The 19,402-nt window shown below is 45.9% G+C and overlaps 1 non-coding gene across 1 annotated transcript; it reads right to left on the bottom strand.

The window, feature by feature from the left end:
* Positions 1 to 13,341: 13,341 nt before the first annotated feature.
* Positions 13,342 to 13,448, bottom strand: LOC112426537 (U6 spliceosomal RNA). The gene has a single exon (XR_003017904.2). It is a non-coding gene; the product is annotated as a U6 spliceosomal RNA (small nuclear RNA).
* Positions 13,449 to 19,402: the final 5,954 nt, after the last annotated feature.

A 19,402-nucleotide genomic window follows, 5' to 3' on the forward strand; every position in this document is an offset into this window, starting at 1 on the left:
CCTCTCAGAGCCTCAGCTTCTTCATGTGAAAAAAGGGGCTAATGCAAGCCATATCTATGTAAGAGCCTATTTTGGCTCATGCTTCCAACAACTGTTTCTCACCCATGTTTTTCATGGCTTGTCCTCAGAAGCTCCCCACAAAGGGGTCCTATGGTTGTTCCCACTTTACAAATGAGGCAACTACTAGACACATTTATATAGGTGTCTCTCTCCTATCAGACTGTGGACCATTTGGTGACAGAGATTTTATCATATCCCTTTGTGTGTTTCCAAGCACAGAAATTAGCATACTGTAATTAGCAAATGCTTGGTAAATAGTTTTTTAAAAAGCACACACAGGCGGGGCACGGTGGCTCAAGCCTGTAATCCCAGTACTTTGGGCAGCCGAGGCGGGTGAATCATGAGGTCAGGAGTTCAAGACCAGCCTGGCCAAGATGGTGAAATCCGGTCTCTACTAAAAAAAAAAAAAAAAAAAAGCCGGGCGCGGTGGCTCAAGCCTGTAATCCCAGCACTTTGGGAGGCCGAGATGGGCGGATCACGAGGTCAGGAGATCGAGACCATCCTGGCTAACACGGTGAAACCTCGTCTCTACTAAAAAATACAAAAAACTAGCCGGGCGAGGTGGCGGGCGCCTGTAGTCCCAGCTACTCGGGAGGCTGAGGCAGGAGAATGGCGTAAACCCGGGAGGCGGAGCTTGCAGTGAGCTGAGATCCGGCCACCGCACTCCAGCCTGGGCGACAGAGAGAGACTCCGTCTCCAAAAAAAAAAAAAAAAAAAAAAAAGTTAGCCAGGTGTGGTGGCGGACACCTATAATCCCAGCTACTCAGGAGGCTGAGGCAGAGAATTGTTTGAACCTGGGAGGCAGAGGTTGCAGTGAGCCAAGATCATGCCACTGCACTCCAGCCTGCTCGACAGAGCGAGACTCCGTCTCAAAACAAACAAACAAAAAATAGACACACACACACACACAACATGTGTCACACAAATAAAATCTTAAATTTTCAACTGCCTGGCATTTACCAGTTTGAAAGTGGAGCCGACTGCTGTACACCAGAGGATGATAAACCCTCTCATTTTTAGTTTGGCTTCTAAGTATGCTCACCACCTGATAGTGACTTATTTTTGCTTCCTATGAGTCAGAGAGCAAAAGGCACTGTCTCCAAGCCACCAGGACAACCTTTAAACAAACAGCCCCATAATGAATAGTTTTGGTAAAGTAACAGCCTGCTGCATGTCTTGTCATAATATGTAAACACTCTCTAATTTGTTTAATGTTCTGTATTAATAAAGTTTGTGTCCTATCATTTCCAAAGAGTCTCAAAGAACCCTTGCTCAGATGGCTGGTGAAAAGTCCTGCTTTGTCATACCTAGGAGAGCAGCATCTTTTTTTATTTTATTTTTAAATAAATAGGCCGAGCTTGGTGGCTCTTGCCTATAATCCCAGCACTTTGGGAGGCCGAGGTGGGTAGATCACGAGTTCAGGAGATCGAGACCATCCTGGCCAACATGGTGAAACCCCGTCTCTACTAAAAATGCAAAAATTCGCTGGGCATGGTGGCATGTGCCTATAGTCCCAGCTACTCAGGAGGCAGAGGCAGGAGAATTACCTGAACCCGGGAGGTGGAGGTGACAGTGAGCTGAGATCAAGCCACTGCACTCCAGCCTGGGCGACAGAGTGTGACTCTGTCTCAAAACAAATAAATAATAAAATTAAAATTTAAAAATAAATAAATAGAGATGGGGTCTTGCTATGTTGCCCAGACTGGTCATGAACCCCTGGGCTCAAGCGATCCTTATGCTTCAGCCTCTCAAAGTGCTGGGATTACAGGCATAAGCCACTGCACCTGACCCAGCATCTTTGTCTAACAGCATAGAGATAAGGCTGAATTGAGAGGTGACTCTGTGTTGTGGAGATAAACACTGTGTCCAAAGTCACCCTCCCTCTTTGAGGTTCATCTGGAAAATGGGCTAACTGACAATTAAATGGATATAATGTACGCAGAAGTGCACCGTGACTGGTGAGGCCATGTAAATATTGAACACTGGTTTTCTGTAATTTTTTTTTTCTCACTTAAAGTTCATCATATTGGAGAGCTTGAGAAGTTACCGGGATGGGACCTCAAAGTTGCTGGTGCCTTATCACACAGTCCCAAAATTTGGATTGCTGGCATAAAGTATTGTATTACAGCCAGGAGCAGTGGCTCACACCTGTAATCCCAGCACTTTGGGAGGCCGAGGAGAGCAGATCACCTGAGGTCAGGAGTTCGAGACCAACTTGGCCAACATGGTGAAATCCCGTCTCCACTAGAAATTCAAAAAAATTAGCTGGGCATAGTAGTGGGCACCTGTAATCCCAGGTACTCGGTGGGCTGAGGCACAAGAATTGCTTGAACCCGGAAGCGGGAGGTTGCAGTGAGCCAAGATTGCACCACTGCACTCCAGCCTGGATGACAGAGTGAGATCCATCTCCAAAAAATAAAAACAAAAAAGAAAGAAAGTAAAAAGATAAGGTGACCAGACTGGGCACAGTGGCTCACGCCTGTAATCCCAGCACTTTGGCAGGCTGAAGCAAGCGAACCACCTGAGGTCAGGAGTTTGAGACCAGTCTGCCAACACGGCGAAACCTCGTCTCAACTAAAATACAAAAATTAGCCAGGCATAGTGGCGGGTGCCTGTAGTCCCAGCTACTCAGAAGGCTGAGGTAGGAGAATCACTTGAACCCAGGAGGCAGAGGTTGCAGCGAGCCAGGATCGTGCAACTGCCCTCCAGACTGGGTGACAGAGTGAGACTCTGTCTCAAAAAAAAAAAAAAAAAAAAAAAAAAGAAAAAGAAAATAAAAGAAAAGAAAGAAAGAAAGACAAGGTTACTGGAGTTCAGAGAGATTGCAGGAGAAAGCTAGCCAGGAACTAACTAGCAGGGCTGCCCTTAACAGTCAGGTCTTCTGACTGTGCATTCCATTACACTATGTCTCAGGACTGTGTGTTTCTATTTCTAACATCACCAATTTCCAGAAAGGATCCCAGGCATTTGTGGAAGGGGTGTCAAGGGGAGAGAAGGAAGAAGAATCCCAACAGTTAAAACCTTCCTCAGCCCAGGCTTCCTAGTCACAGACAGGGCTGCAAAAGGCATCCTGGATGGGCTAGCTGCTGTGGGTGGGCGAGGCTTGCACTGAGTGCCTGCTATGTGTTTCAGGAAAAAGGACCCTGAGCATGGTGGCTCACTCCTGTAATTCCAGCACTTTCAGAAACTGAAGTGGGAGGATTGGTAGAGGCCAGAAATTTGAGACCGACCTGGGCAATAAAGTGAGACCCTCTCTCTACAAAACTTAATTAAAAAGAAAAGGGCGCCGCCTACGAGTAGAGTCAAATGTTGTGCACTGCACCTGCTACGTGCTACAGATGCAGGTGGTCCGGGACCCGCTACAGATGCAAGTGGTCTGGGACCCGCCGGCTGACAATGGGAGTGAGTTTGCCCCAAACCAGGAGCCCTGCATTTCTCATCTTGTAGCAACTCTATGGGTGGAGTATGATTACTCCCATTTTGCGATGAGAATATTTAGATTCAAAAAGGACACAGCTGAAGCCACAGCCAGAGATGGAGTTAGTGGCACTGCAAGACTGGACCCCAGTTGGGTGCTCAGGTTCCTTTTCCACCTCAAAGGAAAGGTAGAAACCATCCCTATCTGCCACAGAGGAGCAGACTCCAGAGAAGCCAAATTCTAGCCAGCGAGTAATCATAACAATGTCCATCTTTCAGCGAGTATTTGTCACGTAGCAGACACGTTATTGCACACTCCCACTTAATGGTTACATGACCTTGTCCGTTCTATTTTCACGTTAGCCAAAGGGCGGCCTAGAAGTCCACAGTCTCCGAGAGCTGGAAGCCAGGCAGTGACAGCGCCAGCGTATCCTCCTTGACTTGATTTTAAATTTCACAACTTTGGTGGCTTCAATAGGGAGGAAGAGGAGGGGCGCCGGCTTCCGCCTGCAAAGGCTGCACGGCGCGGGTAGCCCTGTCCAGAGCCGTCCTGTGCCGGGCCGTCCGGTGGGGGGCACTGCAGACCGCGCGGGCGCTGCGCGCGCCTCTAGTTCCAAGCGCAGAGGGGTGGCCACGGTCTCCTGTGTTGCTCGCGCCCCTGATCGCGCCGGGGAGAGCGGACTGGTCTCCCAGCGAGGATGCGGGGGAAGCCGCACCGGGGCCCACGGGAACCGGGTAAGGGCGCGGGATGGGATTGGCTCTGGATGTGGGTGCCCCCCGAGCCGCGCCCCGCCCGGCAAGCGCTACCACTTGCACTCCACTTGAGCACGGAGCTTCAAGGACAGGCTATTCTGGGGTGCGGGTTCCGACACTAGGCCCCACACCTATCTGGAGACTCATTTGGCTCCGACCTGGCGGAAGGGGGGAACCTGGCTCGAGAACGGAGACTGCGAGACGTTCCGGGGGCGCCCTTAAATCTGGCTCCGATGCTTCCCCGCCCCGCCCCCGCTGTCACCTTCCTCTGCCTCTGCGCTGCGATTCCACACCCCACTCCACCCTATCCCACCCAGACCGCTCACCCAGTTCAGACTTTGAACCCAAAAGCTGTCAGGCGTGTTCTGGGCCCGGCCACAGCCAGTGGGCGCTCTGGCCCTCGCAAAAGCCGCCTCAAGCGGGCATCGCTGTCTCCGGGGAGGGGACCCCAGCTAGCACCAGTAGAGGTGCAGTCACCCTTTTTAAGTTTACTCGGAGGCTAGATACATGGCATCCACTGACCTTGATCCTTTCCCACAGTCACCTGGACCCAGGCATATAATGTGGGCAGTTTAATGAGGTGTAAACGAAGTGCAAATGGCCTAGAAGCCCCTTGAATTTGAAGCAGGACGGAGGCTTTCTTTAGAAGGGGGGTTTATGAGTAGATTACTCACTCAGGGAATTCTGGTAACAGCCATAGTCTCTGATTGTTAATTGGTCATAATTACTTTGTTAGAAATCTGTACACCATTCCAAGTTCTAAGACGACAAGAGAAAGAATATTTCTGAGATTTACAACTGGGAGGGAAACAGCATATTACTTTCTGCATTAGGGTACACATTAGCATACTTGTTGAATTGAATTTTCCGCTTTCACTTTTTAATATATTTCCAATTTCTAACTACTCCCTGGAAAATTTTTAAAAGGGGCAGCAGAAGGATTGGTGATGTGTATGCCACAGATGGAGATGGAAAAACTGCCCAGAACATGTTGACATTTGTAAAAAAGTTAACATCCCCCACGCTTTAAAACTATGATATTAGGAACAGTATAACGGCAAAAGTTACTCGTACAACATCTGTTCCCTCCAATGGGAGGATTTCTTTCCTGCCAAGAATTTATGAATTTTCTATAGGAGTTTGGTTCTGTTTGGGGAAGAGGGAAGGAAGCCAGCTAAAGCAGCCCCTTGGCTTCAGGGAATGCAGGGATGCATTGCTCCTGGCTTTTACATGGCTCCTGAAGCTGCTGATGGGGCCAAAGTCACCCTTCAGAAGGACTTAGCTGCAAACAAGAAAAATCTCCAACAGCCACCCACGGTTTAAAGTGACTATGCTGTCACTAAGAAAGGTCAAGGCCATATGGCTTGAGGACAGAGATGAGTTAGTTATAACTCCATTCACATAAGACCTAATCCTTTTTGGAGGGCAACGGAAAGAGTTTATTGTAGGGATAAAACCCAACCAACTCCTATCAGTTGATTTCAAATGTTTCATTCATTTTCACATTGACCAGATAAGTGTTTGTTCACTCATCTCAGAAACTTCAATCTCTTCATCTACCATCAATTGTCTTTTACCCTTGCTCAACTGAATCTGGTGACTGGAAACTTTTATCTTTCTAAAAAACCATGACGTGAGTGCTCAAAACAGCCATCTGGGTGAATAGGACACTAAGTGGATTAGCAGTTGAAACATTAATGATTCACTTTTGACTCAAAGCAAGTTTATCTAAGCAGATTTCCAATGGTCTTCTCTTTTGCAATCAAAAGAACTTTCTGCTCTAGAGAAGCCTCTGTCCAGGAAGGAGGAGATTACCTTTTCGCACTTTAAAGTGGACCATTTTAGGTTCTTGATTTTTTTTGTTGTAGAGACAGGATCTCACTAAGTTGCCCAGGCTGGCCTTGAACTGCTAACCTTAAGTGATCCTCCTGCCGTGGCCTCCCTGGGATCACAGGAGTGAGCCATCATGCTTGGCTTTTTTTTTTTTCTTTTTTTTTGGACAGAGTCTCTCTGTCACCCAGGTTGGAGTGCAGTGGTGTGATCTCGGCTCATTTCAATGCCCCCCCCCCCCAACCCGCCCTGACCCCGCCACTCCGATGCCAGGTTGAAGAGATTCTCCTGACTCAGCCTCCTGAGTAGCTGGGATTACAGGTGCCTGCCACCATGCCCAGCTAATTTTTGTATTTTTAGTAGAGATGGGGTTTCACCATGTTGGCCAGGCTGGTCTCACATTCCTGACCTCAGGTAATCTGCCTGCCTCAGCCTCCCAAAGTGCTGTGATTACAGGCATGAACCACTGCACCCAGTCTTTTTTTTTTTCCACTTGGAATATTTTAAATGAAACATGAAGAAAAATTTTCAATCCATTTAAGTATCAGGAATCTAAATTGAGAGTCTCTCTGAGCCTACTCTGGCTTAGGAAGCTGCCTTATAAAAATAATAACAACGATAATAATCTAAGTGGTTCCCATTTGGCAGTGGTTGTGGGGTGGAGGAGGACAACAGCAACCAACATCAAGGGTTTGGTTCAGGCTTTCAAATCAACAATATTTATTGAACACCTACTACGTCCCAGGTAGTTTCCTAGGCATTGTCCTCCTCCTCATTCTAGAGGGAAGCTACAGAGTAAATAGATCCAGTATATGTTACAGTTCAGGTAATGGTAAGTGTCATGAGACAACATCAAGCAGGTTAAAGAGATAATAACATGAGCAAGGTGGGAGGGCTCTTTTAGTATAGTCAGAAAAGGCTGCTTCAAGGAATTGGTATTTGAGTGGCCCTTCTAGAATTTTCTGAGTGCAAATATACCCTCCAACACATAAACATAAATGTATTTTACCAAGTTGGATAATACTATCTAAGCTCCTCCCCTTCACACACCACCCGCCACCCGCTCCCCGCTGTTAACTTTTGAGCATTCTTCTGCATCTAATGAGCAGGTGGCTCAAGAATATGGGTCTGAGTAGAATCAGATTTAAATTCCAGCTCCATCACCTGCTTGTTTTGTGACTCAAGGCAGGTTACCTAAGTTCTTTTTGCCTCAGAGGCCTCATCCCTGAAATGCAAACAGTCATGACTACCTTGTAGGATTATCATGGGGACTGAATGAAAAAAAATGCCTGTGAAATGCTGAGTACAGAGACGTCATGGAGTAAACCCTTCTAAATGTTGGCCCTTATTTATTATATTGTATGTTTGTTTTTGGAGACAGAGTCTCGCTCTTGTTGCCCAGGTTGGAGTGCAATGGCGCGATCTTGGCTCACTGCAACCTCCACCTCCCGGGTTCAAGTGATTCTCGTGCCTCAGTCTCCCAAGTAGCTGGGATTACAGGCACCCTGCCACTGCCCCCGGCTAATTTTTGTATTTTTAGTAGAAACAGGATTTCACCATATTGCCTAGGCTGGTCTCGAACTCATGACCTCAGGTGATCTGCCCCACTTGGCCTCCCCAAGTGCTGGGATTACAGGCATGAGCCACCACTCCCTGCCTTTATTATTGTTTGCTAGATAATTTTAATGGCACATAGGAGTCCATTCTAGGGATGTCAGAACTTATATAACCAATGCCCTACTGTTGGGCAGAGAGAATGGGATATAAACCTAGCAGATGACGCGAATAAGCTAAAGGAGAAAAGTGAAACAACTAAACAAAATAATCAAAACCCAACACGTGTAGAAAATGTCCAAATCAACACATTTTCTAGGAGAGACTCATCTTTCTTCTGCTATCCCTGACGCTAAACATACCCATTCATAAAAACCTGCCTTCTTACCTATCACCTGTGTCTTGGTTAGGAGACCCCCTAGGTCTTGCTTCTGTGACCTCCTGTGCAGGCGGAGGATGAGGGTCAGGAAGTGTTAGTTTGGAATGAAGTTCTGCAGTGGCTTAGCTGTGGGGGATGTGAGGTCTCATCTTCCTCATTTGTGCAAAGTAGGCTTGAAATAAAATGTTCTTTGGGGTTGGGCGCAGTGGCTCATGCCTGTACTCCCAGCACTTTGGGAGGCCGAGGCAGGCGGATCACGAGGTCAGGAGATCGAGACCATCCTGGCTAACATGGTGAAACCCTGTCTCTACTAAAAATACAAAACATTAGCCGGACGCCATGGTTTAGTTCCAGCTACTAGGGAGGCTGAGGCAGAAGAATGGCGTGAACCCAGGAGGCGGAGCTTGCAGTGAGCCGAGATCACGTCACTGCACTCCAACCTGGGTCACAGAATGAGACACTGTCTCAGAAAAAAAAAAAATTAGCCATGCATGGTGACGGGTGCCGTAATCCCAGCTACTCGGGAGGCTAAGGCAGGAGAATCACTTGAACCTGGGAGGCAGAGGTTGCAGTGAGCCAAGATCGTGTCACTGTACTCCAACCTGAGTGACACAGTGAGACTCCATCTCAAAAAAAGAAAAAGGAAATAAAATGTTCTTCGGAACACCTTCCAGCTCTGTCACTCATTTGTTCCCAGACTCTGCTCTGGTGCTCCAAAGAGCCTTCCTTGCTTCTGAGATCTTAAATGGCTCTCTGAGTCATTTGTTCATGCCCAGTGACACAGACCCAGATCTATTTTAGGCTGAGATCCTGTTTAGGGGAAAGAGATTATCTTTAAATATTGGCAGCATTAGGAGAATGTTGGCAAAGCATTTTGGAAGACGGGCAAAGAAGCAGGAGTGTTTCCCATGGGCCATGGCTGAGAATGTGGGCTCTAAGCACAACCCTCGAACGTGCCACTCCTGGGGTGAACTTCCTCTCCTGCATTCTCCATTTAGGAAGGCCTCAGAGTGTGTGACCTTCAGAAAAGATTCTTTCTTCGGAGTACTTCCAGTTGGCCCAACTATAAAAAGGGCTGCTAGCTTTTGTTTCAATAGATTGAATACATGTGTAAAATGCTTTGAAATCCGTGAGTGAAATACCCAGGAAGAAAGGCAATGACCTCTTTACTCTTGGTGATTTTACAGCGGTTAAGGGGGTGCTATGATGCAGAAAACTATTGCCTTTTCTTAAGTCACTTTCCAAACTGGAACCTAGAAGAATGTGGTGTATTTTCAATCGAGTGACAGATAAGATTACTTGCCTTGCCGGCTCGGTGGCTCACGCCTGTAATCCCAGCACTTTGGGAGGCCGAGGCAGGCAGATCACGAGGTCAGGAAATCAAGACCATTCTAGCTAACACGGTGAAACCCTGTCTCTACTAAAAATACAAAAAATTAGCCGGGCATGGTGGTGGGCACCTGTAGTCCCGGCTGCTCAGGAGGCTGAGACAGGAGAATGGCGTGAACCCAGCAGGCGGAGCTTGCAGTGAGCCAAGATCGTGCCACTGCACTCCAGCCTGGGCGACAGAGCGAGACTGTCTCAGAAAAAAAAAAAAAAAAAAAAAAAAATTACTTGCCTCTATTACAAAAAGGGATGGGTTTGGCCAATCTTGCCCGTATAGCTTCATGTGCACCAAATATAACCCTTGTTTAGAATAAAAAATCAAACACACATTCCAAGGAGGTGAGGAGCAGATAAAGCAGAAGTTCGCTTTACTTTATCTGAGAAAGGGTGTGATATGGCAATAGGAGCCTGGACTTCCAATCTGGCACATCTGGGTTCCAATCACAGCTCTGTGACCTTGGATATGTCACTTGAGTCCTCTGGGCCTCAGTGTTATATAATAACAAATTCCTAAACATCTAGCAGAGTTCTTGGCATGCCATAGGTGTTCAATGAATGTGAATGCCTTTTTCTATTTTACCTCCAGCTCAATCAACCAGCAACTCCAAGTTTGTGTTTCCCAGTACATTCATCCTGACATGCAAAAAATGTTTTCCTGTGGTCAATGACAAAGATAAAGGAGGAAGAATCTGAAGAGTTAAAAAGAAAACAAACAAATAAACCACGTGACCTAAACCCACAATCTGAGAAATTGTCCCTCCTCAAGCAGTTTCTATTCCAGGCTTCACGTGGCCAATGTGAGAAGGTTCTCAAAGCAAATGTTAGTTAAAAATGTTTACCATGCTGGACTTGGTGGCTCATGCCTGTAATCTCACCACTTTGGGAGGCTGAGGTGGGCGGATCACCTGAGGTCAGGAGTTCGAGACCAGACTCACCAACATGGAGAAACCCTGTCTCTATTAAAAATACAAATTAGCTGGGTGTGGTGGCAGATGCCTATATTCCCAGATACTCAGGAGGCTGAGGCAGGAGAATCGCTTGAACCCGGGAGGCAGAGGTTTCGGTGAGTCGAGATTACACCATTGCACTCTAGCCTGGGCAACAAAAGTGAAACTCTGTCTCAAAAAAAAAAAAAAAGTTTACCAGGGCTGGGTGTGGTGGCTCACCCTTGTAATCCCAGCACTTTGGGAGGCTGAGGCTGGCGGATTATCTGAGGTCAGGAGTTCGAGACCAGCCTAACCAACATAGCAAAATCCCATCTCTACTAAAAATACAAAAATTAGCTGGGCGTGGTGGCGGGCGCCTGTAATCCCAGCTACTCGGGAGGCTGAGGAGGAGAATCGCTTGAACCTGAGAGGCGGAAGTTGCAGTGAGCTGAGATCACGCCAATGCACTCCAGCCTGGGTGACAGAGTGAGACTCCCACTCTGTCAACAACAACAACAAAAAAAGTTTACCAAAGGACAGGTAGTTAAACACCGTGTACAGCTGAGAGTGTTGCTATCCGAAACCTAAAATAATTTTTCTCAAAACTTTATTTATAAAGTAAGGCATTGAACAGGAGTGTTCAACTATGTCCTGAGGCAGTCGGAGGCTTTTCTCTTTCATTCCTTCTGCAGATCCACTGTCTGACCATATCTCTGTGTGCTTTCTTTCTCTAACAAAGAGCCATGCATTCTAATTAAGGAAATCAATGAAACGTGCAGATCTCTACCTATGAGTTATTTGTCAGTTGGCAAATAGATTACTGGCTCAGTTTTGCTGGAGCCCAGGTAGACTCCACCAATCACAGAGAAGACCAACATATCACACTTCCTAATCAGTACGACCATTTGACCAAGCAGTTTTATCAATTTTTTAACATACAGTATCGATTGTGTATTGGGACAAGAAAATGAAAATAAAAGAGAACTAAACCTCCAGCGGGGTCACGTGTTTCCAAATGCAAATTGAGATCCAAACATTAAACAATAGAGATCATCTAATCCTTTTACAAAGACCCAAATTGCAAATCCAATTCCCATGCCAGAGTGGCTTTGTCTAACAAAGTCGTTTAATGCAAAGAATCCCCTAGGCAAGGCCTCTTCTGTTTCTACGGGCTTTGGCACAGCGAGAGCTATATGATGTCAGTTACGCTGTCTCGCTGTAGAGTTAATTGTGCTTAAAACAAAATCACGTGTTCTCGTGGTCTAGCTATGCAGTTTCCAATCCATAGCAACCCAAGGTGTCTTGGTTTGAAAATTAAGATCCATTCTGACCAAATCTAATTCCAACAGAATTTTGTGATATTTTTGAGGAAGTCCAAAACCTTCATGATGAATCTGAAAAACATGTATTAATATGCCTTAACATGCACGCGATAAACAAGTTAAATGTATCTAAAAAATAATAAGCAATCGGCTGGGCACAGTGGCTCACACCCGTAATCCCAGCACTTTGGGAGGCTGAGGCAGGTGGATCACGAGGTCAGGAGTTCAAGATCAGCCTGGCCAAGATGGTGAAACCCCGTCTCCACCAAAAATGCAAAAAAATTAGCTTGGCGTGGTAGGCACCTGTAATCCCAGCTACTCGGGAGGCGGAGGCAGAGATGCTTGAACCCAGGAGGTGGAGGTTGCAGTGAGCTGCGATCGTGCCACTACACTCCAGCCTGGGCAACAGGGCAAGACAATGTCTCAAAAATAATAGTAATAATAATAATAAGCAATCAAGAAAACTGTAGGGGGGAGAATGGTATATGTGGTTGTAGTTAACATGGTTGAGTCTTGCAAAGAATCATGTATCACTTTTTCAAGAAAGGTAACAATTTTTTTACTGGGGCTAGCACGCTGGTTTTCATTTAACTTACACTTTTTGCCCTTTCCAGAGCAGTTGTAGGGAGAAACAGTATCTGTAAACCTGCATATTTACATATTCTTTTTTTTTTTTTTTTTTTGAGACTGAGTCTCACTCTGTCACCCAGGCTGGAGTGCAGTGGAATGATCTCAGCTCACTGCAACCTCTACTTTCTGGGTTCAAGTGATTCTCCTGCCTCAGCCTCCCAAATAGCTGGGATTACAGGCGCCCACTACCACACCCAGCTCATTTTTATATTTTAAGTAGAGATGGGGTTTCACCATGTTGGCCAGGCTGGTCTCAAACCTCTGACCTCAGGTGATCCATCTACCTCGGCCTCCCAATGTGCTGGGATTACAGGTGTGAGCCACCGCGCCCGGCCATATTTACATATTCTTACTCATCTTTGTTTCTCCTGCCCTTTGCACAGTGGCTGGTAAAGTAGATCCTTGAACTGATTACATATGTTTGAATCAATTGCATGGAAAGAGAAAGTAGAACAAAGCCAGAATAATACTATAACACTTTGAGGGAATGGTTTCCTATGTTCTCTCTAGAGGGAACACAGGGACCAGTGAGTAGTCCTGTCTTAGTTGGCCAGTAACAGAGCAATATATAGAAGGATGATATAGCACAGTAAAATACTTTTTTGGATGTTAGAGCACAACATTACATAGAATTTAGGACTTTCCAGGGCCAGGCACTGTGGCTCATGCCTGTAATCCTAGCACTTTGGGAGGTCGAGGCCCTTGAGCCCAGGAGTTAGAGACCAGCCTGGGCAACGTAGGGATACCCTTGTCTCTACAAAATAATTTTTTGGGAAAATTAACCAGGTATGGTGGTGCATGTCTGTGGTCTCAGCTACTTAGGGGGCTGAGAGGGAGAGTCTCTTGAGCCCAGGAAGTCGAGGCTGCAGTGTGCTGTGATTGCACCATTCAGCCTGGGTGACAGAGTGAGACCTCATCCCCCATTTCAAAAAAAAGGAAAAAAACCAAAAAACAGAACTTCCTCTGAAAGCCATCTTTTCTGCCTGCTGTTTTTTTGTTTTGTTGTTGTTTGTTTGTTTAGAAACTGATGTTTATTTTCCATCAACCTTATTTCCATGTTGCTTAAGAGCCCATGCAAGAACAGAAAAATATGGAACACTTCACGAATTTCCATGTCATCCTTGCGCAGGGGCCATGCTAATCATTTCTGTATCATTCCAGTTTTAGGCTATGTGCTGCCGAGGTGAGCACAGTGTTTTGTTTGTTTTGTCTTGTTTTTCAGACAGAGTCTCACTCTGTCGCCCAGGCTGGAGTGCAGTGGCATGATCTCAGCTCACTGCAACCTCTGTCCCCCAGGTTCAAGCAATTATCTTGCCTCGGCCTCCTAAGTAGCTGGGATTACCGGTGCACACCACCACGCCCGGCTAATTTTTGTATTTTCAATAGAGATGAGGTTTCGCCATGTTGGCTACGCTGGTCTGGAACTCCTGATCTCAAGTGATCCACCCACCTCGGCCTACCAAAGTGTTGAGATTACAAGCGTGAGCCACCACGCCCGGCCAGCAAGGTGTTTTTGATCGTCTTGATTCCTCTAAGCTTCCCTGGGGCTGTTAGGATGAAGCCATCTGTGGTTGGCCTGTTAAGTAAATCAGATCTAGGTGCTGGTTGCTCAGATGCCAATTCAATGTGACCTTGGGCAAGGTCACAAGTCCTTTATCTGGGTCTTTTCCTTGAGTTAAATGGACTTGAAGATGCTTTCCTTTTCAAACATCTTACGTAATTTTATTTTATTTTTGAGACAGGGTCTTGCTCTGTCGCCCAGGCTGGAGTACAGTAGAACAATCATAGCTCACTGCAGCCTCAGCCTCCTGGGCTCAAGGAATCTTCCACCTCAGCCTCTTGAGGAGCTGGGACCACAGGAACATGCCACCACTCCTGGCTAATTTTGTTATTATTATTATTTTTTTTTGTAGAGACAGACTCTCCCTATGTTGACCCTGGTTTCAAGTGATCCTCCCACCTCAGCCTCCCAAAGTGTTAGCATTAGAGGTGTAAGCCACCTACGTAATTTTACAGCTTCAGTCCTTGCAGTGTTACCCATTCCTAGGTGAGGCGGTAACAGTGCCTCAAAGGCAGGGTAATGGTCAATTCCATGCACTGTCAGAGTCAGTTTCTTTAGATGTATTCAGAGGTCAGAAAACTACTGTCATCCAGGCAAACTAGAAGAGTCTCAAGCTTGAAGTGGAGCAAACCAAATGGGTGGGTTTCACGGCACCTTCCTGTGCTAAACCTTCCTGTGCTAAACCTTCCTGTTTGGGCAGACTGGCCCATTCAATATCCTAGAGTAGAAAGTACCCTCTTTTAGCTGGTGCGGTAGCTCACGCCTATAATCGCAGCACTTTGGGAGGCTGGGGTGGGTGGATCATGAGGTCAGGAAAGTACCCTCTTTTAGCTTTTATTTTATTTTATTATTATTCTTTGATACTGAGTCTCGCTCTGTCACCCAGGCTGGAGTGCAGTGGCACGATCTCGGCTCACTGCAACCTCTGCCTCCTGGCTTCAAGCGATTCTCCTGACTCAGCGTCCTGAGTAGCTGAGATTACAGGTGCCCACCACCACGCCAGGCTAATTTTTGTATTTTTAGTAGAGATGGGGTTTCACCATGTTGGTCAGCCTGGTCTCGAACTCCTGACCTCAAGTAATCTGCCCGCCTTGGCTTCCCAAAGTGCTGGGATTACAGGTACTTTTTTCCCAGAGTCAATGCAGAGAATCACTTGGCAAGGAAGGTTCACTAAAAGGAGATGCCAGGATTTTGAGACAGACTCTCACTCTGTCGCTCATGCTGGAGTGCAGTGGCGTGATCTCAGCTCACTGCAACCTCTGCCTCCCAGGTTCAAGCAATTCTCTTGTCTCAGCCCCCTAAGTAGCTAGGATTACAGGTGCATGCGACCATGCCTGGCTAATTTTTGTATTTTCAATAGAGCTGGGGTTTCACCATGTTGGCCACGCTGGTCTAGAACTCCTGATCTCAAGTGATCCGTCTACTTCAGCCTACCAAAGTGCTGGGATTGACTCTGCAAAGAGTTTTGTTCATTTGAGGGGTTTGTTGTGTGTTGAGGAAGGCAGGTGGATGTCAGGTGACCTACAGGAAGCAATTTAGAGACCACTGGGCATGTCCTCAAGGATGCCAAAATCTGGGGAAAGGAGAAATTTTATCCTTTCTTTGGATGACCCAGGATTTTGGCTAAATATTCAATAAATCATTACTTTTATTCAATTAAGTTTAGTAATTGAGGGTATTCAAGGACAAATCAAGAAACCTCCTAGTGCCCTCCAGAAGCTCATGTCTTTAGGGGAAACCAGACCCATAAGACCTTATAATAAACTGGGTGCAGTGGCTCACACCTGTAATCCCAGTACTTTGGGAGGCCAAGGCAGGAGGATTGCTTAGAGGCCAGGAGTTAGAGACCAGCCTGGGCAATATAGTGAGACCCCATCTCTACAGAAAAATAATAATGAAATTAACCAGGAGTAGTGGCATGTGCCTGTGGTTCCAGCTCCTCAGGAGGCTGAGATGGGAGGATCATTTCAGCTCAAGAGTTTGAGGTTGCTGTGAGCCATGTTTGCACCACTGCCCTTCAGCCTGGGTAACAGAGCAAGACCTTATCTCAAACAAACAAACAAACAAAACACAGAGAAAAACCCTACATAACCTTGTAATACATAAGAATAAGTGTTTAATGCAAGATCTAAATAGAATGGAGGAGTATTCTTAAGAGCTGGGCTTTAAGAGATTTATAGGCTTTTGTGAGGGTAGTAGGGGTCTTTCCAGAAGCAGTGGAGACCAGTATTGCAGGCAGGTTTCAAATGCTGAAGCAGCCATGTGCACTGGGGGACCGGAAGTTGTTGAGCATGGCAGGTTTACCTAAGGAGGAACTAGATGGGGTCTTTTGTTATTGTTGTTGTTGAGACAGAGTTGCGCTCTTGTCGCCTAGGCTGTAGTGCAGTGGCATGATCTCAGTCCAATGTCACCTCCACCTTGGGTTCAAGCAATACTCCTGCCTCAGCCTCCCGAGAAGTTGGGATAACAGGCTACTGCCACCACACCCAGCCAATTTTTTTTTTTTTTTTTTTTTTTTTGAGATAAAGTCTTGTTCTGGTCACCCAGGCTGGGGTGCAATGGCACAATGTCAGCTCACTGCAACCTCCACCTGCTGGATTCAATCGATTCTCCTGCCTCAGCCTCCTGAGTAGCTGGGATTACAGTTACCTGCCACCATGACTGGCTAGTTTTTATATTTTTAGTAGGGCTGGGGTTTTGCCATGTTAGCCAGGCTGGTTTTGAACTCCTGAACTCGTGATCTGCCCACCTTGGCCTCCCAAAGTGCTGGCATTACAGGTGTGAGCCACCACACCTGGCCCTAGATAGGGTCTTGAACAAGCAGCTGGAAGCCACAACTAGGGAAATGACCATGTTAAATCTATATCCACTAAGTGCTGGGGACCATGGGAAGTTACAGAATAGGGGATGGGCTTGACCAGATCTATTTGACCAGGAGAGCTGTGTGCTGGGCCAGAGATGAGGCCAGAAACAAGAACTTCAGAATGAAAAGTATGAATTGTGTACATGGCATAGTGGCCCCAGCTGAAGAAACGGCTGCAGGAAACTCTGCCTTCCCCATATGTCTACTTTGACAAAGGAAATAGTACATTGATTGGGAGACAGAAAGTCTGAGGCTTTTGACTCTTCAACAGGTTTACTGGAAGAACCTGGAGTTAGCAAATCCTTTTGAATTGGGGTGGATCCTTTATACCTGTAGCCCTACCTGCCCAGCAGACTGAAACAAAGGTATTAGAAGAGAAGTGCTTTGAGTATGTCAGCAAGAATGAGAAGTGACAGCAAAATGCTAACCTGTAAAGGGAACCTGAGTTTCTTCATCCGCATACTGGAGATGGGAGAGGAAAATCCCATCCCTACTTTGTAAGATTGAGGTAATATAGGGTGTCAGTATTTTGTAAGCCTCATAGAGCTGTGCAGAAGGGATTATTATACCCTAACAAAAAGTGAACTGGAGCAGGCAAGAAGCATGCTCGTCCCTACAGAGAAAATCTCTTTCATTTGTCATGTCTAAGAGATTATTCTTTCATAGTTTATACCAATTACTATCTCCTGGTCTTTCAGCAAGTGTATTCAGGGTTTCTCCAATTTCTCCGTAAAGTGATTTGCTCATTTCAGCTTTTAAACGGGTATATAGGTATAGCACCTGAGTGCATTGGTTTTGTATCATGGGGATTTGGCCACTATTTAGTAATATATTGATCCAGTGCCAGTTTGTACAGATTCAAATATTATAGGTGAGACAGGAATTATAGCCCCACTTGACCTTCTGGTCCTCTCTGTCCCTCTAAAGAGCTAACTTTCTTGTTTCTTGCTCTGTTTAGATTATATTATTGTAACATGTAAAATGGACATGAAAAGAAACATAACCAGCCTGGGCAACATAGGGAGACCCCGTCTTTACAAAAAACAAAAGCAGGCCGGGTGCGGTGGCTCACGCCTGTAATCTCAACACTTTAGAAGGCCGAGGCGGGTGGGTTACTTTAGGTCAGGAGTTCGAGAACAGTCTGGCCAACATGGTGAAACCCCATCTCTACTAATAATACCAAAACAAAAAAAAAGAAAAATGTTCTTTTTTTTTTTTTTTGAGACGGAGTCTTGCTGTGCCCCAGGCTGGAGTGCAGTGGCGCGCGATCTCGGCTCACTGCAAGCTCCGCCCCGCCGGTTTCACGCCATTCTCCTGCCTCAGCCTCCCAAGTAGCTGGGACTACAGGCGCCCGCCACCTCACCCGGCTAATTTTCTTGTATTTTTAGTAGAGACGGGGTTTCACCGGGTTAGCCAGGATGGTCTCGATCTCCTGACCTCGTGATCCGCCCATCTCGGCCTCCCAAAGTGCTGGGATTACAGGCTTGAGCCACCACGCCCGGCCAAGAAAAATGTTCTGTTAGGTATCCTCAGATGAGATGTCAAAGGGATTTCTAACTGTGAATTTACTTTTTGCTGTTATTAAATTGAATTTGTTTTTTTCTCCTTTCCTTTAAGAACAAGTGGAGGCCACATGTGGTAGCTCACGCCTGTAATCCCAGCACTTTGGGGGACTGAGGCAGGCGGATCACTTGAGGTCAGGAGTTTGAGAACTGACCAACAGGGCGAAGCCCCATCTGTACTAAAAATGCAAAATTAGCCGAGCGTGTTGGTGTTTGCCTATAGTCCCAGCTACTCTGGAGGCTGAGGCAGGAGGATGGCTTGAACCCGGGTGGTGGAGGTTGCAGTGAGCCGAGATTGCGCTACTGCACTTCAGCCTGGGCGACAGAGCAAGACAACGTCTCAAAAAAAAAAAAAAAAAAAAAAAAAAAACAGACCAAGTGGAGAAAGACATTTGGGCGAACGATTGCAACATGCTGACTCATCTAGGGTGTCAAGAAGACCGAAGCAATTCAAAAAAGTATATTATATCAAGGGCACCATGGAAAACAATTAAAAAGATGGGCTCCAGATGCACATGACTCCAGAGAAGCAATTTGACTAATATTTCTACCCCATGCACCCGTTCCTCTCCAGCTAAGTTAACTGGCTGTGGTAGACTTGATTTCAGCCTGAAAGATTTTTCTGTGTATGCTAACATTTTAGCAGTTGCTTTCCCTCTGTTTTGACTGTGACCAGGAGATTAAAGAACCAGGTTCTTCAAACTGATTTAAGAATTTATTAGTTTTTCAGGAGATGGTGAGAAATTTGCTCAAGATTCACCTTTTTGTTTAAGTTTTCCGAAGGGAAACTTTCCAACTTTCATTTTAGTTTCATTTAATGTAGAAAAAAAAGTTTTTATTTTCATGCAGTATTCTGACTTTAACAGTAGTTTGTGGTTTGTATTTTTTTTTTTTCCCCCACAGGTAGAACATTCCGTGATATTTTTTACAGCATTCATTATGTAGACTGGTCTTGGAGGTTTTATATGAAATATTATTGAATGACTCTGCATGTGAACAATGAATGATAGTTTCATAAACATCCTTTAGGAGGCAGACATAGCTTTGGTTTAGCACTATAAAAACATGTCACTATACAATAGCCTGTAGAAGGTGCTAAGCAAATACAAAGAAGTAAAACAAATAGATAAAATGCAATATGTAATAAAATCATGAATAA

This window comes from Macaca nemestrina, chromosome 14, assembly GCF_043159975.1.
Source record: "Macaca nemestrina isolate mMacNem1 chromosome 14, mMacNem.hap1, whole genome shotgun sequence".
Taxonomy (NCBI): Eukaryota; Metazoa; Chordata; class Mammalia; order Primates; family Cercopithecidae; genus Macaca; species Macaca nemestrina.